Source organism: Halictus rubicundus, chromosome 2 (assembly GCF_050948215.1).
Source record: "Halictus rubicundus isolate RS-2024b chromosome 2, iyHalRubi1_principal, whole genome shotgun sequence".
In the NCBI taxonomy this organism is placed as follows: domain Eukaryota; kingdom Metazoa; phylum Arthropoda; class Insecta; order Hymenoptera; family Halictidae; genus Halictus; species Halictus rubicundus.
The window spans coordinates 25461461-25488590 of record NC_135150.1 but is presented as its reverse complement, the minus strand read 5'-3'; the positions used below and the strand labels follow the sequence as shown (position 1 = coordinate 25488590).

At 43.7% G+C, this 27130-nt stretch overlaps 1 long non-coding RNA gene across 3 annotated transcripts; it reads left to right on the top strand.

Moving 5' to 3' along the window:
• The first annotated feature begins 119 nt into the window (after positions 1-119).
• LOC143365867 (uncharacterized) lies at positions 120-17682 on the top strand. 3 transcript variants are annotated; one of them, XR_013084598.1, is made up of 3 exons: positions 120-2067; positions 6426-6486; positions 11660-11901. It is a non-coding gene; the product is annotated as an uncharacterized LOC143365867 (long non-coding RNA). The 3 variants fall into 3 exon arrangements; XR_013084600.1 differs by lacking the exons at positions 120-2067; positions 11660-11901 and adding exons at positions 2671-2825; positions 17253-17682; XR_013084599.1 differs by lacking the exons at positions 120-2067; positions 11660-11901 and adding an exon at positions 17253-17682 and having other exon boundaries at positions 6291-6486.
• Positions 17683-27130: the final 9448 nt, after the last annotated feature.

Sequence of the window (27130 nt, the reverse complement as noted above, 5' to 3'; positions counted from 1 at the left end):
GTGTATTCTTATTCTTTTTCTCTCCTCGCGCAAAAATTCGATCCTCCATGATTATTTTATTTTTTTTTTGTTTCCAGCGACCGAGAAACTGTTCATTCGCTAACAACTATCGTAATACGAACACAGTCCTAGCATTCGATGCGCGATTAAAATAAGTACTGTCAACTTCGAGACGAAAAAGACTGTCTTCGCATTGAAATGACTTCGATGAAAATTGCGATAAAACTTGAAGTATTAAAAACCCTTTATTTAAATTACGCGTCCTATTTCACGGGGGAACCTTCCTCGACCGATATCGAACGTCTTTTCCGTTTGTTCTCGACGCGATCGCGTGGGTGTACAGCCGTGAAAAATATGAATTTCGACCCGTAGAATTTTGATTTTCGCGCCATTGCCCGCGTTCGTGCGCCACGTGACCATGAAATCCGTGAAATCTTTGAGAGAAACGATTGCGCCCTCGAAGAAAATTCCCCCGATAATATATTCTCGCGCGATATATCGAAAGATTAAAGTTCCCTTGATCGGAGATACGTATACTTTCACGTACAGGTCGGTACGGTTTTCCTTACGACATAACTCGTGGCTGTCTTAAAAACATAAACTATCATTTGATTTCTTAATGCTCGTCGATGGTCTCCTTAATTAATTTTAGAAAACGTTCTTCCATTTCCTCTTTTTTCCCCATTTTTCCACGGAATCATAATACAAAAGTCTTTGATTACTCTCTACGAACAAGTTAGAATTCGAAGATCGATATACAGGGTGTCCGAAAAATCTTCTACTTCCTTGAAAGTGTTGATTTCTGTGATCATTCAAAGTAACTTTTTCCTTTGCGAAAAAATGTTCTCCACGGCTTTGTTCAACACGGATCAATCAGATTGGAATCGCCCCTTTCAGGGAAGTAGAACATTTTGGGACACCCTGTATAGCAACGACAATTATCGAATGGAGCGCGCGCGCGCGCAGAAAATCAGATAGATCGATACCTATCGAATATTTCGAGTTAAGACGGAAGTTGTACAAAGGGGTAAAGAACGCAAGTTTTGTGGTGCTGCCGTGGCTCGAACATTTTTTTTTTCGTCGACGTACATAAATACTCGCGTTCGTATATATCTCATTATTTGTCGTATGAAATTACCACTGTCTCGGCAATAATCTACGATACACCGCGGATCACAAAATTCTTTCGTTAATTTACGTATCGTTATCGTAATGGCTCTGAGGTATTACGTACATTCATGGTTTTAAGAAACTCGGCAACTATTCGTACGCCACTCGAATCCGTCCCCGGGGGGGATAATAATCATCATCATCATCGAAACTTACCCGACAGGTAGAAACGGAAATTTCTTTCTTTTTTTTCGGTGTAATTCACGGTCCACGATCCCCGTAACAGATCTTGGATTTCGATGACCAACATCGACCGCCAATTAACCAACCGCCATTTTCTTTTTCAAATCTAGATCCCGAACTGCGATTGGCGTTTCTCTAATTGGTCGCCGATGCTGTTACACGGAAGGTTGTCAGACGTGCTGTTCGAGTTCTATGCAACAACATAAACGAATGCGAACTGTGTCATTTTCAAACGTAAACAGTTGGCAACGCGTTCAGAATCGGCACCCTCGAATGGCGAACTTTATTTTGTAACTATCGTTCCGATACTTGGATCCTCTTGCATCCTCTTTTATTTATTATTTCGTGGACGTATTTTTATATTCCTAGGGACTGATTAATCTCCCCATTAAATACAATATTCAAGTCAGTCGTTGTAAACAGAAAATTTACAATTTGAAAATCGGATCCAGGTAATGGAACATAGTAAAGTGCGGCTGTTGTGTAAGCGTTCGATTGTTGGCGCATTTTTTGAGATACATTAACCTCTGTATCAAAAATAGTACAAAACTGAACATAGTGAAGCACGTCTATAAATGTTTGAAATTGCATTAGTATAACGTTTTAAAATTGTTTTTCATAGAATGTGATTGTGTAGAGAGGTTTATTAACTTTCTAGAAAAGTATGCTTAGAATTCGAATATTTGTAAAGAGAACGACCTGAAACCAGCAAGGGTAGGTTAAGTGTCGACTTCGCGGTCGATTAGTGCGCACTTTTCGGCGCGCAATTTGAATTTGAAAAATGTCGTTCCAGATTCGCTAAAGCAATCGAGCATTAAAAATGTGTGGCGCTTTATAAAAACCAGCAGATCCACTTGATCTTGTACATTTTTATGATAAAATTTCCGTGGATGATTAAATTTATTAATCCTCCTTTAAATTACCTTTATAATTGAAACAATTGTAAAAAGATCGTCGTGTAACCAGCAAGGTAGGTCAGCTGCCAACACCGTAGCACAGACGAGGTATTGGATAGACCTATCATCCAATGTATTTTTGTGGCCCACTTTTTTGTGGTCACGTAACCCCATTACCATTTTCGTGTCACATCTTGTATTACCAATTGGAACTAAAATTTGCTGACAGCATCCTCAGTGGTAGGAATTAAAGTTCAAAATAGCTATATATAGTCAATGCAGTCTCGCGAATACGAGAAAATAAACGAATAATTATAAAAACCTCTGATTTTTTTATCAGTCGATATTGCAGAACATGTGACATGAAGTCCCATAAGATGATAGGTCTATCCTTATACCTCGTCTGTGACCGTACGCTATTGTGTACTTTTGCGCGGGCAATTTGAATATTGAAAAATGTCGTCGAACGGACGGCAATAAATTGCGCGATTGTTTTTCGCGAATGCGGAATGACGAAGGGCCAGGTAGAACCGGGTGTTTCGCCATTATTTACGAGTGCCGACGGGAGCCAACCATGTAAGTGAAGGGTACAATAAATAACGGTCTGAAAACGTTTCGAATTTTGACTGTTCCAGACAGCACGTTGAGAACCTTCCCGCGTTTGGTTTTTGTTACGTCTATGAGTATACTCGTGTGTCGCGCGTGTGTGACGTGTATATTTATATACAGCTATCTTAAATACATATGTACAATGTTTCCTTACGAAGTAAACGGATCAGTATTCGAGACTCGTGTTCTTCTTCTTTTTTCTTTTTTCTTTTTCTTTTTGGTACCGATCGGTGTTTCACGCTTTTTTCCTTTGTTTGATTCTCTTCAACGAATTCGATCACGCGAAAGAAATAATCGTACGACAGACGGGAGCACAGTGACACATTACAGCATCCGGACAGACTTGTGAGTCGCGATACACTTCGCTTTTGACTATTTCTCCGCCATCTTGGCCGTTCGAAATCGTTTGATTTTGTCGTAGGGGCGCGCGGCTACCTTCGGTCCGGGGGTTCCCGAAAAGTTCAATTGTAAAATTAGATCGGAAGGTCGTGAAAAAGCGTCGTACTCGTGTGATTACTAATTTTTTCGGATCCTCGAACTCGACTCCACCCGACTGTAATTTCGGGTAACCATGCTTTATAAACTTTCGGGAACCCGACCCGACCCGAACCCGAAATGTCAGGTACCCGCGTACCCCCAGTTTTTTCGTCTTTCTCCTCCCCCTCTCTCTCTTTCTATCTCTATTTTTGCGTTTTTGTCCACATATCAGCGACTCGCGAAACGAATGACAGCGAAAAATTATGATACTTATCACCAGCGAACTGTCGTGTCGTTGTCGTTAATACAACTGCGTGTGTTCATCGGTTTTGATTGATCGGAATCGGAAGTAGAAATATTGTGTAATCGGTAAAATCGGTGGTTTGCTGAGTCGATTGAAAAATGAATCCCTAGCCGACATTTTGTTTTCTCTCTCTCTCTCTCTCTCTCTCTCTCTCTCTCTCTCTCTAAATATCCTACTTAGTTCTCAAACTATTTACGAGATACGCTCGAGTATAGCTCAGATATCGGAAGTGATAGTGGGCTGTTGTTGTAAAAATAAAAATTTAACATTTGTCTTCATTCTTGAGGTTGCGTATGGAAGGACATTGTTGTTTATTGTTTATTGTACGTTATTATACTGCTTCTGTTTCGGTGTAAAAATATAAAGCATTTCGATTACAGACTTCGTATGTACGGGCGTCGCCATTGTTACCGAGTAATCGGCAGTTAGTTACGATAATCTCTCTCTCTCTCTCTCTTTCTCTCTCTCTCTGTTTCGATAGCTTCCTCGAAGCAGGGTTGCACGAATGATAAATTGTTTGTGTATGGGAGATTAGGAGAAAACTATAACGGAGAGCGAGACGTTCGGTCCGTTAACCGGGATGGACGAGTTAACTCGTCCGAGTAATCTGCGTCGCCTCGCGGCGATTTGTTCCATTTATTTATCTAATTAATATTGTAGTCAACTGTAACATATAATATCTGCAATAGTATAAACTATATATTGTATCTGCGCTCACCGGCCGCGTAATATTCATCGGATTGATTTTATTCGTCAATAATTACGTCTATACAGGCGCTTATGGTCGAATAATTGCCCGGTTAACAGGCTGAACGGTACATCGCATCGGAAACGCATTCTTGCGAAATTCGCAATCTTTGCGATTTAGCAAGATATTTTGCGAAATAGCAAAATTGCGGTTTTCGCGATCAACCTTTAACCCGAAGTTTCACAGAGTGGAACCCTCTCTTCCCTGCTAACAAAGCTCCTCCGCCATGGGGAATCCCCGTGAAGAATGGGGAATCCCCATTTGCCGGAAGAAGCAACAGCTTATTGTGAATCGAGAAAATGTAGTCCTCCCCCCGTGTCGATCCTCTCATGGATCGTTCATACTATTTTTGCAGCTGGTAATTCCAAAATCCTCATAGACACTGTCAATTCGGGATTGACTTGTAACTCGAAGGAAAATTATGGCGGGTTCTAATAAAAATAGGGAACAGTTGAAAGTTAATTTTTTCCTATTGTTTCAGATTCTTGGATAGAAGCGTCGAAAAATTAATTGTTCTATCTGAATGAAGTCAACGATCAACTTCGGCAAGACCATAAACACGTACTCAACAAATACGAAGAAAGGATGAATAAGATTACAAAGAAGATTGAACATTTACATTCTTCTGCTGGAGAGAATTTTCTTGTCGACTCGTTTTTCGCATTTTCATCGCAACAGTATGAATTACTTAAGAACTGTAATCTACGAGAAATTGCATCTTTCTCTTCGTCGCTTAATTATTTTCCACGTGCCACTGGCTGAAATCAAAATTCGAGTGTGTCATTATTTCAGATTGTCAGGACAAAAATTCTAAACCACGTTTCAAGATAATTACACCAAGACGTTGGTACATCTCTGCTACACGACAATGAAAGAATCGCAGAATTTCAACAAGGTTTCATCGAAGTTCATTGATCGCTTCTTCGATCCGAACGAATGATTTGTCTGTACTCGTGGCCAAAAGCTCGGAACCCGTTTGAAAATTTCGACAATGCCAATGTTGTTGTAAGTCACGAAGCGTATAATTTCGCATCACCGGCTGCAAAGACAGTAGAAGTACCCAATCGTTCGTTACCATCTGCCAGGGAAGATCCACTCAGCTGGAAACACTGGGAGCCATTACACCCGATTAATCCACTTATTCTACCAATCGGAAATTAGGGGCGTGATCATTAGCGATCACTGGTTAAATCTCCTGTATCCCCAATTTGTGAAACCGAGTAGTCTTGAAGCAGCACCATGGGGGGGACTGTAGCGGATAGAAATCTTCTCGAATCCCGGATTAAATAAAACCGATGGTGCTGCTTCTAATACCGATCCTTCCGCCATATTTCTGACTATGAACAACCAGGATCACTGGTACTATATATTAATCTACGGTGTAGATTCTACACCCATTGCGATAATCGTTTTGCTAAAACCCTGTCGTCCAGAGCACGGATAAACGTGGTTCCACAGTCTTGTAATCTCATACTTCGGTTTAAAGGTTCTCAGGGTCAAACGGTTAACCCTTTCGCTGGGAAAAAGCCCTTTTCGGCTGCCAGGCAACTGGCGTGGACCATTAGTTGGGTCAATTATTCTAATACTGTTGGACAGAAAATGTATTTCAATGAATTTATAGTGCGGGCTCTGTTAGTCATTCAATAGTGACTTTTATGATATTGTTTGCAGCGGTTGAAAATTATTACTATGGGGTCTTGAGTTGTGGACGCCAATGGTGTGGGACATAGTCTTCTTTCACTTGCAATGGTCTATGTCTAGGGGGCGAAAACAACCCTCAAAATTGGGGGTAAGAAACATTTGAGATCCGTCAAGAACTAAAGGGTGCAGGATGGTAAAAATTTTTTGACGAACTACTTCAGATACCGCTTAAACAAATGATTTGTACCGATACCGTCTTGTTTTTAACAAACCGTGTCCCACTTGAACTTTGTTATGAAATTACAAATCGACGCAGACAGCTTCTGTCCAAACTATTGCGCTAAAAATCATCGTTAATTTGAAAGCGGGAGTAACAACAGGTAAATTCTTTTTTCAGGCTACTGCTGAAAATTCGCGGAAATGATTGATGGCAGGACACACCGAAGATGCAGACCAGGGTAAATAATCTCGACGAATTTTTCAAGCATGAGAAATGGCCCACGCCTCTCGAGAGCCCCAAGATTAATGTCTCGGACACGTCGTTAGCACGCTTCTCCTCGGCGAAAGGGTTAAACGCATCTTCCGACCGGCGAATTAGGCGCACGCGACTCGCGAAATGCGGGGTTGAAATCGCGATAGCGTTGCGCATCACGCGGAATTGCTAGAGGGCGGTTTACATGTCCGTGAAAACCGTGTCGTATTATGTTTTGTCCGTGTCCGTGTGTATGCGTGCGTGCGTGTATAGGGGGTGCAACCCAACTTCAAGAAACAGTCTCCGGCTCTCTCGTTCAACTAACAATGGCCCAGGCTATGGAGTTAATAATTGCTTTTACGTGGCAATGATAACAATATGCGTGTATAACAAATGTACTTAGTAAACGGTTTCACTTGTGCTATTTACTGCTCCCCGGCGATAAAAATCAGATATCATTGTTCAACTGCTGGCTCGTATAACAAGGGCTGAGGGTAGAGTTGTTTGGCTGATTTCTGCGAGTTTTAAACACTATACACTTCCTGCCTGCGCGGCCAGAAAACATTTTGTTGGTGGCCCGCGAACAGCACGGACCCAGTCGTCCGTCAGATTCAACTATGTCGGTGGCCTTCAAATTTTCTTGAACGCCCTCCGAACCCTTCACACTGGTAAGCCTCTTTGCGAAACCTCCCTTACGTTCAGGGAAAAAATTAGCAACCCTTGCACGTTCCTCGCAGACATATTAAACAAAGAAAAATTAATTCTTCAAACTGCTGAAATCGATTCTTGTTCCATTAATCGCGGTCAAACTATTCCGAGTCATGATCATTTTCATGTATTCTCTATCCGGTTGTCGACGAAGTCAGACATTGTAAACGACAGAAGTACGTTTTCCTTTAAACGTGCAGAAAATACGCAGAAAATTATTTGGCGAATTTTCACGTAAATTAAATTCATTGCACTCTCGTTTGTTCGTATCGTATATAACGTAAAACGAAATATAAATTGAAAACAAGGAATGTCTTTCTCCCTTTAATAATATGTTGAAAATAACAGCGTTCTCTGATTCGTTTCGATCCGGAATTTTAATTAATTTCACCGCAAGCATAACAATTCTTTTGGATTTCGTTTTCGAATTTCCGAGGAGGTCGCAGAGAGGCTCCAGGGTTCGTCGGAGCGCATTTTGAAGACCACTGAACTATATTCACCTAAATCGCGAGGCGAGGGGGATCGAGTCGATCCCGGCAAGCGCTCGCTGTTCATTTTATTTATTTATTTATCTCCATTCGCCTACCGTAAAATTAACGAACCTGTGGTCCTGGTATGTACACACTAGTGATTCCCATTTTTTTCAGCTTGTTTTCCCAGCTTTTCCGGTTTTCTTCGTCGTCTTCCGCCGTTTTTGCGTATACCAAGAGAGATGTCCACGCGACGGAGTATCGTGATCGTTCGTCGACAGACCGACCGGGGATTCCTTTCCTCAGCCTCGGAGATTTCCATATATATATTTTTTTTTCCGAATACAACATTTCCTGGTCTCGGTCACGTTTCCTCTAACTGGAAATTATTGTCTCGGGCGTTGTTGCGTTGCGTTGCGTTTCGCTTCCTCGGAATCGTTACCAAATTGATCCGAGTTTCTCGCACAATGTTAATACACCCGGCAGATCTGTTCTGCAATATTATTTATAATATCGGTTCTGCAATGTTCTGCAGAATTTCTCAGTTTCCTCCGAGAACGAAACGACGAGAACGCATTTTCGTTGCCGGCCGACGGATCCCGCTACTCTGTCGCGTTGGCGCGTGATTACAGAAATATTTTGTTCGTGCATCCTAGAAAATCGATTAACCGTAAATCGAAACACGGTGTGAAGACGGGGGGGTGTGTGTGTGATGTCCCCGACAGAATTCTGTTTCGCAGAATTCCCGGTGGACGAGAACCATCGGGAAAGAAAGTGGACAAAAAGCTCGCGTAAGTCTCGGAATGGACGGCCAAACGAAAATTAGCAGTGCTCCTGCGCGCACGAGCGTTAAACAATGGCGTTCATCTAATCAGAAATATTCCTCTATAGTCCGACAATAAAATTCGTCGCTAATCTTCGTTCCAGCGATCCATCCTTAACGATAATCAGTCGATGTGTATATTTAAAGCGCGCTCGCTCGATCCTTTCACTCTTTCTCACTCTCTCTCTCTCTCTCTCTTTCTCTCTCTCTATATATATATTCGCATTTTTCCTTACCGTACTAGTATTACAATAACATTTTGATTAAATGACGCGTGTCGTAACGCGCGCAATCTCACGAGGGAAACCGTCTTAATTATCGAAAAAAGATGATGAACAGTGCGCTGCGAGGGAAACCCGATCGATCCGTCGAGAGCCATCGATCCGAGGCCGGAAACGGAAACGGGCCTTTTCTTTTTCGAAAATCGATCATTCCTCCCTCCCTTCATTCTTCCCCTGGTAATTAACGCCTCGAGACTCGCGTACGCTGTCAGTTCGGTGAAACTAGTCTCAAGTTTTTGTTCTTAGAAAATTCTCTATTTTTCCGCTCGCTTCTTCTGTACGCACGGGATGATTAATCAGCGCCGGTTTCTTTCTTTTCCGAACGTGGCCTCGATCCGCGACCTGGAATCGGCGAAACGGCTCCAGCGAGCTTCTATCATTTCCAAATGATCTTCCCGGACAGTTTTATGCGTTAGGTGTACGCGAAAGTTTTCGCCTCTATCGCTTGTCTGGATAGAGAGATAGATCGCAATGTCAGTTGCGGTTTTCGCGAGTCGGTTCAGTCGGATCGATAACGAGTCAAAGATCGGAGGAGCTGTTTCGTCGTGGCTCAGAGAGTAAAAATACAAAAACGAAAAAGAAAAAGGGAAACACAAAATGAAAGAAAGATCCTCCTTTAATCATCCTGTAGAAGCGAAACCGTCCCGGTGTCCCCAGGCGAGGCTTGATTATCGTTGCCCCGACGTCGACGTCGAATAATAATGATTATGCGAAATGATTACCTGAAACGCGGCGGCGGAGGCAGCAGCCTGACCAGCCCCCCCTCCCCTTCTGATACACCCTCTCTCTCTCTCTCTCTCTCTCTCTCTCTCTCTCTTTCTCTCCCGTGTATGTATATATATAATTCAACGTATCAAAAATATTCCGCGGATCTTTGAAAAGCAGGCTCCGTAATTAGTTACGCAGCGGCTGGCCGAAGCAACGGTTATTCTAATTAAAAATGTGGAAGCGTGGCGGCTCGGCGGGAGGCCGGTTTCCGTCTCGCCTCGGAAACGAGGAAAACCCGGAGAGAGAACGAAAAAGAAAAATTAATTCTTCGTTGCCCCCCGTCCTCCCCCCACCCCCTGTATCTTTGCACCTCCCCTCTCCTCCTCTTCTACCCCTCCCCGTTTCAATTCGCGAGGATCCTCGGGTTTCCCGCGCGAAATTGTCTTATCGATACTTGTCGGAACGAGCTTTGAAACAGTCATTAAAATCGTACATAGAATTATTCGTACGCATTCAATCTTTCTCTCTTGCATTCTCTCTCTGTCTCTCTCTCTCTCTCGCACACACACTATTTTACTTTTTCGCTATAAGTCACACTGAATTACGTATTCTTCGGTAGAGCGTGGAAGATGCTTGCAAAGTTCGGAGCACCCGTGATACATCGCGTTTCTTGCTACAGCCCTGCACGAAATAATAACAATAATTTGTTTGCATATTTCGCGCGTTTAAAGCTGGGGAACGCACGCCTCGTGCAGCCTGTATTTTCGCGTTGCCGTCCGCAGAGTAAACGCGCGTCCGACACTGAAGCAACGTCGAGCAACTTTTTGTCGCCTGTTGTTGCCATTTTCTTTTTTCGACGTGACAGAACGATTGAAGAAAGAATTGTAAAAATGAACCATCAGCTGACTCGATTAGCTTTGTGAGTCGTTCAATGCAGTGGTGTACCACATTGATTTTTCGTCTTTATGCAAAATATTGTACAAGTTGTCTGTACTCGGTGGGAGAAACGCCAGACAACAATTGGTTCTTTGACACGTTAATTGCCAAATATCATTCCCAGAGATTCTTACGAAATCAGAGTGATTTAATTAATGAAAGCGACAGTAGACGTTTTAACCAGTTCAGAGAATTGGAATTTAATTTAATTTGAAAAATCCCTCACGGCGCGGAATCAAAATCAAGCAATGACGAATATATACGTCGAATGCAGGCGAAATGCCGCTATTATAAATTTTACGGAAAAAAGGAAAGCAAAACGAGAAAGAATTACATTTTTGTTCGATAAGAAATTAACAATTCGTTAACGTTAACCGCACCGCAATAGAATTTTGGATGACGTGTATACACGTCAAACGCGCTTAACTGGTTAAATGTATTATTGGGGATGCTGTTTTAACCCTTTTGAATTCTAAAGATCTTAATCAAATTCGGTTTATCTGGATAAAAATGAATGTCGAAACCTAGTCAAAAATCACCTGCAGTCGTATGTGATTGACATGGCAGTTAACGTGTTAATTGCTCTTTAATTGTATTACATTCGTTATTGCCACGAACGCATGAAATCAACAGTTTCTGAAATCATTGTCCTTCGACGTTTCACTTATTGTTCATTCTTTGCAATTCCTTCTAGAACCTTTTTGCTACACATAGGAAAAATCTAAGACGCTACCTGTTTACTTCAAAGATGGCGAAACAGTACAGTGTGCATACAGCGTACATTTTCTAGGTTTAAATACACGGAATGAATAAAAATACGTAAATTGTTTTGTGCAGCACTGTACATACAACTGGTTGTTAATGGAAACCTGAACGGAACAATTTCGATCGTTTCTGCCTTTTCTGTCGTCGTTTCCCTCCCTCCCATCCCCGAATCGCTGTCGACGACCCTTAATAATACGTATATTTGATTTAGTGTCTTTTGTTTTCATCACCGAAAAAACCCCCTCGTATCGTTCCCACATTGACATCGTTTCGCCTTATAAAAATTGGACCTGGTTTTTTTGTTTCTCTCTCTCTCTCTCTCTCACTATTTTTATATAACGTTTCTCTCTCTTTCTTATTTTTTTACCCGAGATCTCATCCCCCGAAGTTCCTAACGTGGCTTTAATCGACCAATTAAATTTATTGACGCTTTCACCGCACCGATCACAATTTGTTTTCTATCACTAGACGATCAACAAAAATCGACGCTCTCAGAAACGGACACCGACCGCGCCGCCGAGACAAATCAATGGCCCTTCAACCCTTTAACCCTTCAACCCGATAGGACGGGAGCTAATCTGAGCATCGCGAGAGAAATTAAAAGGTTTCCGACCGAGTCTGGCTCGATGTGGACGAAATTGCCGATACGCGATTAGGTCGGCACGCTGTTTGTCCGATGGCGCGATGCTTCCGTCGCCTAAGTCTTTTTTATTCATGTAACAAAACTGCCGGGCAAACGTCAATCATAATTCAGTGAAACTGTTCTATTTATGATATTTATGATATTTCTGTTTAAAAATCATGTAACTTCGTTGGTAATAAATCTTTAAATTATTCTTGCGCTCGATAGCGTCGGAGGTGCCATTTTTGACAAACAGCGACAAACGTTAGGAGACGATCCTTTAATGGAAAATAACAATGTAAAGTATTGTAGAATGACTTTACTGAAAAGAAATTACTTTACAAGAAATTTTCATGATAAATTTGTCACAGGTTTTATGTCTTCGTCCAATGGAATAATAAAGGTACCATTTTCAACAAACAGATATACGAAAATTCTAATAAAAATCGTAAAAAAGCTTTCTGTCTAGCATCACCCTTTTTCGTCCAATGGAACATTAAAAATACCATTTTTACCAAACGGAGATGTAATGAGAAAGAAAAGGTAGAAGAAAATGCCCAACTAGAAACGTCCCAATTACTGGTCCCATAATCAAAAAATGTCACCACCGTGTGAGGTAACTTAACAACGTCCCTCGACTTGATTGAAAAGGAATGTACAGAGAATTACCATAAATGGCACAATTTACCCCGAAAGAAGGGATAGTTCCGTCCTATCGGTGACCATTTCGCTCCATAGTATGCACGCATGCGTCCTCGATTAGCGAGAATATCCATTCGCCTAGAACGTGCATAACCGTTTGTTATAATTCATAATTCCACCGTGGACACATTATCAATCGATTGCAAATGGTTTTTCTCATGAAAACAACTCCGAGTCCGTCCTGGCAAACACGTTTGTTTCACAGAACGCGTGCGCGTAATAATTTTCGCACAGGAACGAATCGATTATGACAAACTGGTCCGAGGAAGTTTCAATCGTTCTATCAACAAACGATTAATTTTCGACCGAATTTTTCCACGATAAAGCCGCCGTTGCTCGCAACGGTGAACCGGAGCGAAACGGTTAAGGGTGAAAAGTTGCCGAAGAAACCGAGTTTGTCTGGCTCACGGACGCGAAAACAATTTACCGCTAATTAACAATCAGTTCCGTGGCGTTGACAGCCCGTTTTTCACGCGAGAGAACCCTTCTCTCTCTCCCTCTCTCTCTCTCTCTGTTTCTCTCGACGAAAGATCAACGAGGAACGAACCAGTCGACGGATCGTTGTCCATATAAAAATTCCCAACGAGGAACGGGCGCTGGTATAAAACGGGCTTCATTAGGGTCCTATTAATTTACAATGCGCGTCCGCGTTCCCCCCCCCCCCCCGCCCTTTTCGCGAAGAGCATTCCGCGGTTTTTTCGATGGCCACGCTCCCGCGCAATAATTATACCCCGCCCGGGTTTAATTGTTCGTTCATTTCCACGTCGGATCATGTCGAAACCGAAGACGTGCAGGTCGCACGAGAGTCGGAGACCTCTCGAGCCTCGGAGATCGACGGGGATTTAATTATCCGTCGATCGCTGATATTCGCGCGTGCGGATTTTCCGAAAAAAGGAAGGAGAGGAAAAAAATAAGGAAATAAAATAAAAGAGAACTTCGAACCAGACATGGCGCGCCCGTTTGCCGCTCGAACGCCGGCGAAATTGGACTCGTTAAACTTTGAATCGCCGGTGTTTAAGTACACACAATTTTGGTACTAACAGTTCTCACCTGTTGCTTCCTCTTATTCGGTCCCTTCAGACCAGAATTAACTCACTAAGTAGGGAAATTCATCGCCTCTGTTCGAAACTACCGGCGGGGCGACCTTCCGTCGAACAAAGACCGATTTGCGAACGAGATAATCTGCGAGCGAAACGACGCTGTCGCAAAATCGGCCGCGAAACTCGCGAGAATGAATTAATAAATTATACACGATGCGTGATCGTTGCGCTTGTCGGATTTATGCTGTGCGATAACGTGGGTGAAACAGATCCTCGACTGTTTGTACAATGCGTGAATCAAATTTTTGTAATCGATGGGCGATCGAATTGTTCGAGTTAATTAGGTCACATTTTAAACAGTAACGTTGAACAAACATTGCATTTTTTTTTTTTTTGGAAATTGAACTTGCGGATCAACGTAAGCAATATATTCATTGTACTTGAATTCTTTTGAAGAGATAGAAGCTTTTTTCAATTCTTTTCAATAGAACAAAATCAAAATAAATGACTATTACTGATAATTTTGGTTTCTCGAGCAGCAGCGTTTAGAGCAAAAATTGCTGACAATAAAACTGCAACGGGTTAAAGATTAGATCACAACTTCTCAGTAGAACGCGGTAAAAACATAATGTTCACAAAGACCATTTTGTTTTCTAGAGCAGCAGCGTTTAGAGCAAAAATTGCTAACAATAGCATTGCAACGGGTTAAAAATTAGATCACAACTTCTCAGTAGAACGCGGTAAAAACATAATGTTCACAAAGACTATTTTGTTTTCTAGAGCAGCAGCGTTTAGAGCAAAAATGGCCGACAACAGCATTGCAACGGGTTAAAAATTAGATCACAACTTCTCAGTAGAACGCGGTAAAAACATAATGTTCACAAAGACCATTTTGTTTTCTAGAGCAGCAGCGTTTAGAGCAAAAATTGTTAATAAGACAGTTTCTCAGTGAAACAAGGTAAAATCACAATGTTAACACGGGCGATTCCAGCTTCTAGAGTATCAGCGTTTAGAGCAAAAGTTGCTAATTACAAGCAAAGCGTTAAAAATCAATCTGTAATTTTCAGCAGGACAAAATCTAAACACAATGCTAATGTACATAAATTTTTCTTTTAGAGCAGCAGCGTTTAAAGAAAAAATGGCTGAGACAGATCATACAGGTCTAGAGCAACAGAATTTAGAGGAAAAATTGCAAATTCTAAAACCGCAAAGGGTTCAGAATCGAACCACAATTTTTCAGTAGAACAAGATCAGAACGCAATGCTAACGAAGATGAGGTTAGTCCTGTAGAGCAGCAGACTTTACAGCATAAAATGGTCAGACTGTAAGGTGTCAATTACCAAACCACATATTGCCAGTACAACAAGTTCAAAACAATGTTGACACGTCAACTCTAGCTTTTAGAGCAGTAGTGTTTAGAGCAAAAGCTGCTATCAACTGCTAGCAATAAGAAGGATTAAGAATTCAACCACAATTTCTCAGTGGTAGAGCATCCAAACATAATATTAACACGACCCTAGTTTCTAGAGCAGCAGGATTTAGAACAAAAATTGCTCTAAGCTACTAGCAATAAGAAGGATTAAGAATTGAACCACAATTTGTCAGTGCTGGAGCATCCAAACACAATATTAACACGACTCTAGTTTCTAGAGCATCAGGGTTTAGATCAGAAATTGCTCTAAACCCCTATCAATGAGATGGATTATGAATTAAACCTTAATTTGTCACTGGTAGAGTATCCAAACACAATACTAACACGACTATAGTTTCTAGAGCAGCAGGATTTAGAACAAAAATTGTTCTAAACTGCTAGCAATAAGAAGGATTAAGAATCGAACCACAATTTGTCAGTGGTAGAGCATCCAAACACAATATTAAAACGACTCTAGTTTCTAGAGCAATAGTGTTCAGAGCAAAAGCTGCTCTAAACTGCTATAAATGAGAAGGATTAAGAATCAGACCTCAATTAGTCAGTGCTAGAGCATCCAAACACAATATTAACACGACTCTAGTTTCCAGAGCAGCAGGATTTAGAACAAAAATTGCTCTAAACTACTAGCAATAAGAAGGATTAAGAATCAAACCACGATTTGTCAGTGGCAGAGCATCCAAACACAATATTAAAACGACTCCAGTTTCTAGAGCAATAGTGTTCAGAACAAAAGCTGCTCTAAACTGCTATAAATGAGATGGATTAAGAATCAGACCTTAATTAGTCAATGGTAGAGCATCCAAACACAATGTTAACACGACTCTAGTTTCTAGAGCAGTGGGATTTGGAACAAAAATTGCTCTAAACTGCTAGCAATAAGAAGGATTAAGAATCGAACCACGATTTGTCAGTGGCAGAGCATCCAAACAAAATATTAACATGACTCTAGTTTCTAGAGCAGCAGCGTTTAGACCAAACGAGTCCCGTGCCTCGATTGCAAGTTTAAGTATCATTTTCGCAGCAAGTACACACGCCGTTTCGCCTGTTCGATTGTGTGCGAACTAGCGGTCATTTTTCCCATTCCCCCCCCGTAAGTTCGAATGGCGAACGGCGTCGTTTAGATACCAGGGGCTCGAAAACCGTGGTCCGTGATCCCGAGGCACGAAGCTACCGCTTTTGCCGTGCACAAAAACGCCTGGCTGCCGATTCGAAGGTCGCCGGGCGTTTCATTGGCAGGTAGAGAGTCGGCAGAGAGCCTGTACCTGTGCGACGGAGGGCGCCCAAGCATAACAGCTTCGCATAAACACGATTTTATAGATTCTGGTACTCGGAAATTCTCCCGGGCCCCGAAAACAAGGCGAACCGAACTGCGACAGTTGGCTAATCAGCTGTGATTCGCGTCAGTTCGGCTAATAATCGTTCAAGGACACCGTAGTACGGAGGGATTGTCGCCGCGTGACGCGCACGATTCGCCGTGGTCCCCGCTTCTCGATTCGGGCCCCTTGTCTGGGCCCCTTTCCCCTTCCCTCGGGCCCCACCGCCAGGCGAGAAATATCGACTCGTTCGACACGACGAGATGCGGTTTTCGAATGCGTCGCACAATGGCCGGGAATCGCAAAAAGATCGCGGATTTCGTGTCTCTGTTCGCGATCGAACGGTGACGTTAACCCCTTGCGCCGCCATTTGTTTTCTGGTGGTAGCGATTCGAAATTCCTCGTCGTTCAGAATTTACATTCAATTGCACGCCTGTGTTTTCTCCAAAGGTTACACGTCGACTACAATATAAAATGTTATTTCAGTTTAAATTAGTAATATATTTATCAGCCTCTGGTCTGTCTCGATATACCAAAGCAAGGGGTTAAAATTTGTCACACAGTTATTTAACGCGTGACCACTTTCAATTTATTTTTAAAACTTCTCGAGCACCTCTGTTGATCGAGATTGCTGTACATTTTTATGTTCCAGGGTGATCACGGATTAATTTATACATTTCGGCACGGAAGTATAATTTGAAACCACGAACTGCAACGTCCTTCAAGTGCACGCCTGTGTTTTCTCCAAAGGTTACACTTCGACTACAATATAAAATGTTATTTCAGTTTAAATTAATAATATATTTATCAGCCTCTGGTCTGACTCGATATCCCAATGCAAGGGGTTAAAATTTGTGACACAGTTATTTAACGCGTGACCACTTTCAATTTATTTTTAAAATTTCTCGAGCACCTCTGTTGATCGAGATTGCTGTAAATTTTTATGTTCCAGGGTGATCACGGATCAATTTATACATTTCGGCACGGAAGTATAATTTGAAACCACGAACTGCAACGTCCTTCAAGTGCACGGATGCTTGTCAGGTTGAGCGTTGCTGGGCCAGATCATGGCGAAGCTGATAAACGGGTAAAAACGAGGTGGAATAATTAGATCGGAGGTGAAGTTCAGTCAATAATCAAACTCGGTTAAAGAAGTTTCGCCGTTGAATTAGCGGATCGAACGCCGTCGAGCCCTTTCTGCGGAACAGAAGGAATTGCTGCTAGCTTTGGGGACACGCGAGAACCGTTCGGAAGAGGTTTAAACGCGACAGGAGCCTGGGCCTCTCAGGATGATCTACTTCTCTGCGCGTTCAAGGTCGACGGCTCGGGGAAAGAAAAATACAGAAAAAAAGAAAACGCCAGCTATTCACGAAGTCTGCGAATAGACGGCGAACTGTCGATCCGCGGCAAAAATCATTCGGTAGATCCGATGAAATCGTGAAACAGCCCATTAGCAGGTCGACGGTAGTTAATCAGTGGCCGGTGATAGCGTTTTCGAGGCGTAATCGGCGGGCAACGTCGAGCGTGGTTAACGAAATTGCATGAATAATTCAATTGTAATCGTCCGAACTACCGTTCCCGGCGATAAGGGGTTGGTTCTTGCGATTCGTGTGCAACTGGGGTGTAAACAGGGTGGCCAGGGGATGGTTGGGGAGGGACAGAGGACACAGTTCTTGCGATGGAACTTGTTACCATTCTCCTCTCTCCTCTCTCTCTCTCTCTCTCTCAGTCCATCTTTCTCTCTTCTCCCTCGGTTTCTCTCTATCACGGTCGACGGGAGCAACCGCATAGCACAAAGAACCTTCGCATAATATTCGCCAGTCTCGCTTGTCGTCGGATTAAATCTATCGAGGTTCATATCAGCCATTCCGTGGCCCGAACAACCCCCACCCCCCCCAACCACCCCCGACCTCCACAGCAACAGGTTAAATGGTGCTCGAAAATGAATCTGGAAACGTAGAATTACCATTCGCGCAGCTACCGTTGACTGACGATAAGCTGGCCTGCGTACTTCTCGATTCGTGACTCGAAGTTAGGTTTTAGTCCGTGTCTCGTTAGCTTGAACTATTTTTTTTTTAACCCTTCTGACAGATGCTAAAACGTACTGACCGGACTGCGAATCTCCATGCGAAATCAAATATTCTGATCATTACAAGACACTGGAGCTGAGTAAACATTTATTTCTCGCATTAATCGTTTTAGTATGTTGAAAATAATATATTGACGTTTTTGAAGTCTGTAAAATTGTTCAGCCTTTTTTTGGCCATAAGCGCATAGAGTCCGCGGTCTGTTGATTCACGATGCATTTTTTATCTTGACTGCGGATTTTATGCGTTTATGACGAAGATAAGTTAGCGGAACACGGATTAATATTGCTTGTAAATTATAAGAACTATCAGGTGAATTTCTGTGGCAGCTCCTTTTTCTTGCAATCGATCAGTGCTGGGCAAAATAGTGTTTGAAATAGAAAATAGTAAAGCATACCTATTATAATCATGCAAATAAATTATTTTATTGATAAGAAAAAGTTTTTGAAACACTATTTAAAAATAGTATTTCATTTGGAAAACATTGAAAATAGCGAGATTTGTTTTGTAGGACACTATTCGTAGCGTCACATTTGAAACTGAGAATCTTTTTGGAAGGCAATTAAAATATGTCGAGAAATTGCGATACTTTAAATTTTAAATGAACAGGGTGTGGCTGTAGAAAACAGTATTAGTGGAAAAATTCCATTGATCTGAGATGGGCAATTTGTCTCTATTAAAGAACGGAATAATTTATGAACTATTATAGTTTCTTATGTTGAAAATTATAATTTACAATATTAACTATTTGGTCAACTTATTTTCACTGTAATGAAATATTTGAAATACAAAAATTTAAATATTCTGTTATAGATTTGGTTATCAAAACTATTTTACCAGCCGAAATTTTTCGTTCTATCTAACCCTTTGCACTCGAAGCTATTTTAACTCCAAAACGAAACATTCCTTCCAACCTAGAATATTCCCCTTCCATATATTCTCTTTTCCACGTTATACATACAAAAATGGTGAAATTTAGTCGTACAATACTGAAATGTTTAATAACTTATTAAATGCAAACAATTTTAATACCGAATAACGACACAGCAATTTTTAGCGGCGCCGTACACTCGCCATTCGAGTGCTAAGGGTTAAAGTAGTATTTCATTTGAGCCACATTAAATTATACTATTTAAAACAGTATTTTAACACTTCGATCACATAACTAGAAACCCCAAAAATACCATAAAATCAAAGTAAGTTATTTAATGAAATAAAAATCGCAAAAAATTAAATGTACGATACTGAGTAATCCTCCAACTTTCGTGCATGTTACAGATCCTAATCAAGTTTAGTACAATGAATATATCAACGTAAAAATTCATTTAAAAAATTTTAAGACGTGGCGTTCAACGTGTTAAACATTTCTTCTCGAAATTTTGCCCAGGTGTGCAATCGATGCGCACAATTTCAATTTCGCAGGAATGATCAACAGTCCACGAACGGTTTCTCGTTCCGAAAAAGGACTTTCCTAGATCAAGAACACAGGAAACCAGTGCGCGAACTAAATTTCGCCTCCTACGGTCCCCTAATTGCCAGAACAGGCGAAAACGAACTTTCAGCTTACCGCTGCTCCCCGTCGCCGGTCTCCGGGACCGTAACATCTTGGTGTACAAGCTTTCGGCGTCGTTCCGACGACAGGATCGCGACGGTAAGCGAACGGTTAGTGCTGTTGACGGTGAAACTTGTGTTCTGGTCGGTGAAACCTGGCGCCGGTGATTCCGACGTAACCCTTTATCCGATGTCGTCCCACATCGTCGAAGTTCGAGGTCCAGGACGACGTTGCTTAGAGCACTTTCTAATTGAGCAACGCTTAGAAAGCTTATGGCGGACGAGATCGTGTCTATGTGTATGTATAACGCGATCTCCTGTGATCAACCGAGAAAGGATGATGGCATGTGAGCTCGCGCGCGCGCGCGCGCGTGTATGTATATGTATGTATGTACGTGTGTCCCCGGTAATGGGCCGGCTTAACCCGTTTGAATTCGGTGCCTTGTTAATTTATGCAATTGGAACGATCGCGTTTCCAAACAAACTTATCCGGCCGGCCGAAGATCGAATTAAGGCTAACTTCGTTCGGGCGTCGGTCGGTTTAGCGCTTGGCCACTTTCGAAACGCAAATCCGACGAGGACGAGGAGGGTCGCGGGACCAGACGGGGGGACGGGATGGTATGGGATGGTATGGGATCGTGTGGGATACGGGCTCGAATGGGAGAGAGAGGACGGCGAGGGGCGTTTGCGAACCCAGGGAGAAGTTTAGCGCGACTGCGAGAGACCTGAGAATATTCCGGCCCGCAACAGCGGCCGATAGCTCTGCAAAAATTAATGTAGGGTAAGAGGGAACACGGTTCGAATAACCGATTTTACCGGGGGATCGAGAAACTTGTGGGCAAGCGGATTCCGATCGAGAAAGACGTCCGATTGGTGCGAAGGTCACCGGAGAAAATTTGGAGGACGATCAACAATTTTGTTTTATAATAGAATCACCACCGGCCCGCAACAGCGGCCGATAGTTTTGCAAAAATTAATGTAGGGTAAGAGGGGACACGTTTCGAATAACCGATTTTACCGGGGGATCGAGAAACTTGTGGGCAAGCGGATTCCGATCGAGAAAGACGTCCGATTGGTGCGAAGGTCACCGGAGAAAATTTGGAGGACGATCAACAATTTTGTTTTATAATAGAATCACCACCGGCCCGCAACAGCGGCCGATAGTTTTGCAAAAATTAATGTAGGGTAAGAGGGGACACGTTTCGAATAACCGATTTTACCGGGGGATCGAGAAACTTGTGGGCAAGCGGATTCCGATCGAGAAAGACGTCCGATTGGTGCGAAGGTCACCGGAGAAAATTTGGAGGACGATCAACAATTTTGTTTTATAATAGAATCACCACCGGCCCGCAACAGCGGCCGATAGTTTTGCAAAAATTAATGTAGGGTAAGAGGGGACACGTTTCGAATAACCGATTTTACCGGGGGATCGAGAAACTTGTGGGCAAGCGGATTCCGTTCGAGAAAGACGACTTGGGCGAAGGTCACCGGAGAAAATTTGGTGGATGATCCAAAATTTTGTTGGATAATGAAATCATCGTGCTCGAAGCTCTTCTGTATAACGATCTTTGAAAATTTGATGGACGACCTTTTTTGTCGAACTTTGAAGGGAAAGCTTGCTGTCGTCAGGAAATGATCGACCAGAGAACGTGTCTTTGCTTTTGCAATATTCTACAGGATTCAAGAAGGTCTTTGAGAAAACTAATTAAGGATTCAGAAGGAAGAGGCTTTGCGCTTCGTGACGGGAGCGATTGTCGTGCGCGATTCTTTGTCACGAAGTTACAGGTTTTTGAATGTCATTGGTTTTAGACATTGGGAAGTACCCTCGTGAAGCTAAACAGTATGGAGTTTAATGTTGATGCAAAATTGTCTGCATCGATTGGAAGAAGTCAGATAAAATTATCATTTTTACTTTGATAATTGCATCGGAATCAAAACGATGCACCTCTTCTGTTAACCTTCAGGCGACCCTGATGGCGCCACTAAAAGTTCTACTATACTCAACATATTTTCCACATTAAATTTTTATTCAATAAATTACTAATCGTTCAAGTATTGTGCGTGTAAATCAGCTTCATATGCACGAAATGAAAAAGATCGTATGGAAATATTCTAGGTCGGAAGAGATGTTTGGTTTTTTTCTACTGTTTTCAATTTTACGTACCCATTTTCAAAAGATCCAGTTACACTGAATTTCACTCGATACATTATCTACCGTGATGGTCACTGGGCTAACGATTTCTATGAAACGATTGTCACAAAATAAGTAGCACTGGGCATCGATTTGTTCGTTCTGAAATGAACCAAAATATAATTTAAGAGCCAAGACTCTGTGGATTGGCGGTAAGGTAGTGTGACCACGTTACCGACAAAAATTGGCGAAAAATGGTTTCACGCGCCTCAACGTTTCGTCCTTGCACGAGAACATTTTTCTCTTGATCTTGAAACAACATTCCCAACATTTTTATATCAAGCATAGAAAGGAAAATATTTATATTATAAACGTAAATATTTATATTATTAATCGATTTGTTTTTTGCCGCCATATACGCGGCCATGGACCCAGTAAGTAAAAGTCCCATGCCGCTCATACGGCGGCATTGGTTCGCCGTTAATATCAAGACTTTTGCGAAACACACAAAATTCTCACATCAGTCACTGTATAAATTAGCGTCTCAAGGGGTTGACGATAATTGCCGACAAAGCGACATCAAGATCTGCTCTCCACGAGAGGGAAAAAGCAATGGTCGTTCCTCCGCTAGACAAACCTCGAAAAAATCCAACAAACCTCCCCCGAAAAATAGAACACAGGCGTACCCTGTACGCAAAACTCATCGACGTCAACGTGAACGCTTCTCCGCAGCGCACAGTCTCCATGATAGTATATCGTGTCTGGGCGTCCGATCAGGTTGGATTTGGTGGTCGTTTGCTTGTTTGGACGTTCGTCCGTTATGCGTTGCATAATCGCGGGGCTGCCCTCTCGGTCGTGCAACAACAAGAAAGTTAAAGAACGAAATGAAACGAAACGAAAGGAAACGAAAGGAAAGGAAAGTAAAGGGAAAGAAAGGAAGGAAGAACACCGAGCGCGAGCGCGCGCGCGAACGAGCACACGCTCGCAGGGGTACGACGGGGGCGAGGGACAAGAAAGAAAAACAAAGTTCGAGCAGGAAGTGGCTCGCGTAAAAAGAAAAGCCCCCGGTAGCTCGTCCGTGGCGAGCTGCTCCGTGGAGTGGAGTAGTAGGCCAAGTGGAAGTTCCTCTCCGAGTTGCTCCTCTCTTCCGTGAGAGAAGGATGCCCACCTTTTATTTCGTTCGAGGGAGTAACTGTCAGCCGGTATTTCGCGTCGAGGCAAAATAAAGTATAAAGGGTGTTCGGTGCGTCGTATATACCCTCCCTCTATGGACCGACTCTTCTGGCTACCCGCTTTCTCTCTCTCTCTCCTCTCTCTCCTCTCTCTCTGTCGGTCTCGACGGAGATTCTTCTCCTTCTTCATCTTCTTCGCCGTCGCTCGGAACGTCTTTCTCCAAGGTGTACCCTCTCCCTACATCTTTCTTTCTCTTTCTCGTCTCTCTTCTTCCTCTCGTTTCAACGGTCCTCGTCTACCGTGATCCTCCTCTGCTTCAAGTTCGTCTCTCTCTCTCTCTCTCTCTCTCTCTCTCTCTCTCTCTCTCTCTCCCGCTTTTTCTCGAGTCCACGTCTCCTTTCGTGGCCAGTTCACCCTCCCTCCTTCTCCCACGGATACACGCTCTCCCGCTCCTTTAGCCTTGCAGACGCTTCTGGCAGACGAGGCGCGTTTTGTTCTCAACTTCCTTCATTTCACCTTCCGGGGACCGTCGGTGTTCGTCTGGTTTTTTCCTGGCGATCCCCGATCACTGCAAGGATCATCCCCGTCGTCGAGAGGTGCTCTGGATGTTGATGCGCGAGGGTTGCGAGCCCTTTGCCCCGGGAGCGCGACGGGTTGCCCTCGGGAGCGGACTCGGGACGTTTAACACTAGAACTACCGGTACCAGTCAGAATGACTGGCTCCTAATTTTTTCCTTTACAATTACTGAAATTGTAAGAATGTTTTGATCGGAAATTTTTTAACGAACCTCTTCATTGAAACGCATATTTAAAAGCTAGCTCAGGCTTCGTATTGTTGTCTGAAGTCTGAAGGGGCACAGTCTTGTCACTGTTACTATATAAGTCAGTCGCATTTATTGCTCGGTAGGTCTAGTGTTAACGGGCAGGATGAAAGTCGAAATAGTGGGCGTGGTTTCTTTGCTCTTGACTTTGGGGGGGCTGGTGTTGGGTCCTGTGCACTGTGGAGCTGTCTATGTGCAATAATCTATTCTGCAATACCGAATAAACTTGCTCGAAAAGTATCGTTGGTTCAATTTTGTCAGGAATTTTTGTCAAAATAATTGATATATGAGTGAGTAGTACTATTCGCCCTGGGAGCACACTGTGTTGCCGTCAGGAGCAATAATTCCAACGCGAAGGAAGGAACTGCTGTTAGTAGGCGTGGCTTCTTTGCTCTGGATTTCTGTGGTTGAAGTTTGATTTCGAATTAGGATTCAGTAGATAGACGAATCTAAATCGGACATAAGCAACGGGACCGTTTGTCCGAAGAGCATGCTAAATTGCTCTGAGAAGCAAACGCGAAGGAAGGAACTGCCCTTAGCAGGCGTGGCTCCCTTGCCCTCGACATCTCCAGTTGAATTCTACAATTAGGACTCATTGCATATCCGAGCGTAAGTCGAATTCTGAACAGAATTCAGGGATCTTCGGCCGCCCTAAATGGGCGTGGTTTAACGAGGAAGACCACCATATAAACGTTCAATCTTGATACGAAAGACTACACCGTTCTCTCCATGTAGAAAGTCCAAAGTGGGCGTGGCCTCGCAGCTCTCGAATTCAATCCAGCTAGCCGCATGAAGCAAAACTCAGAATAACATGAAAGACAGAACGCCGTATAGACTCTACCTTGAGACAAAATACTGTATCATTCTCTCAGCATACGAAACCGTAAATGGGCGTGGCCTTGTGGCTCTCGAATTCAATCTAGCCGCATGAAGCAAAACTCAGAATAACATGAAAGACAGAACGCCGTATAGACTCTATCTTGAGACAAAATATTATATCATTTACTCAGCATACAAAACCGTAAATGGGCGTGGCCTCGCAGCTCTCGAATTCAATCTAGCTAGCCGCATGAAGCAAAACTCAGAATAACATGAAAGACAGAACGCCGTATAGACTCATCTTGAGACAAAATACTGTATCATTCTCTCAGCATAGAAAACCGTAAATGGGCGTGGCCTCGTGGCTCTCGAATTCAATCTAGCTAGCCGCATGAAGCAAACTCAGAATAACATGAAAGACAGAACGCCGTATAGACTCTACCTTGAGACAAAATACTGTATCATTCTCTCAGCATACGAAACCGTAAATGGGCGTGGCCTCGTGGCTCTCGAATTCAATCTAGCCGCATGAAGCAAAATGAAAGCATGACAGAACGCCGTATAGACTCTATCTTGAAACAAAATATTATATCATTTACTCAGCATAGAAAACCGTAAATGGGCGTGGCCTCGTAGCTCTCGAGTTCATCCTATCTCGCTCGAGGGAGCAACGTTGCAAACAACACAAGAGAAACACCGGGCGTACTCGATCTTGTCTCGACTCCGTAGACTTCCGGTCGAAAGTGGGCGTGGCCTGTTAGGCTCCCGGTTTCAATATCTCGGAGCCGGAGAACTGCCCCAGAGAGCAACCCTCGGAAACAAGTTGCACCCGAATGGTCTGTCCGTGCGTTGCGGATCGCGGTGATTACAGTGATCATCCCGAAGCTCTATTCCTCGTCAGGGATGATCGTCGATCATCATGGTCGCTGTTGCATGGATTCGTACTCGCCGGTTTGCGACGACGGTCAAACGAACGAATCCGGGGCAGAGATCGAGCCGGCATCGGCGCGGTCTAATAACCGGGCTGCGTTCGATCGGTCGGATCGTTGGATCTCGACGGATCGCGATCGTATCTGTCCGGCGAGAGGAGCGGTAGTCGCGGGGCCGCGTCTCCGTCGATAATCACGCGAAATGACAGGGATCCCCGGGGGCCGGGTTGCGAAAGCGAACGCGAATGCGAAAAAGCGTTTCTCCGACGGGCGGACCGCGGGCCGGGCTCGACCCAGTTGCGGCCCGCGTGTAATTTTAAACCGTCCGCCACCCGAAAAAGGAGTTACCCGCCTCCCGGCTCCGTCATTACGCCAATTACCCGCGACCGGCCCGATCAATCGTCGCGGGAACGCGTTGCTCGCGCGAGCCCGAACTTCTTTCTTTCTTTCTTTCTTTCTTTCGAAGCTCTCGCCGTGTTTACGTTCCCTCCAGCCGGCAGATTATGAATTATTTTTGCGTCGCTGAGGCGACGCCGGTTCCTTTCTCGTTGCCGGTCCCTCGCCTCCTTCAAGGAGACTCGGGTAACCCGATTAGCACCTCCGCCGCCACCCGATGCACCGGTAGATGCAATCAGCGCATCGGAATGTTTTTTTCGAGGTGGATGCTGTGCTCCCCACCCGGCTCTCTCTCTCTCTCTCTCTCTCTCTCTCTCTCTCTTTCTCTCTGTCTCTCCTTCTCTCCTCTCCTCTCGGCTCCCCTCGTCCACACGGTCTGTTCCCCGTGTCGAAAAGGAATTTCGCGTCACGTGACCACGACACGAGAGAAACCAGTACGCAGACACACCGCGAGAGAAGAGAGGCTTCTCGTTACTCCTGAGCCAAGCTCGTAAGAGCCGTCGCGACGATCGTCGTGGCAAGTTCATGAACCTTGAACCCTCCTTTAGCCCGGCGACTCGTTTCGAGAGGCCCGCGTGACTGCCGATCCGAGCCGGGGATGATTAGCTTTAGGCCAGAGGCTTCTCCGATCCCTGCTGGCCTGCCTTCGCTCTTGCCGCTTTTTAAAAACCGCCTATCGATCGCGTAGAACGCTAAACTACGGCTGGATATTCCGCGTGGCTACTTCGTTAGACGATCTCCTAAGACGACTGTCTTGATCTTTGATGCATGTTCGGTCTCGCGCAGACCGAACGTGAGATTTACGAGCGTTTAGACAGGGTCCGATGCGATAGGACACACTTGAGGCGACGCGACGCACGGTGGGCCAAAAGCGCGAAAATGTGGGCAAAATGCAAAAAAATGAATTTCACGTTAGGGGTATGG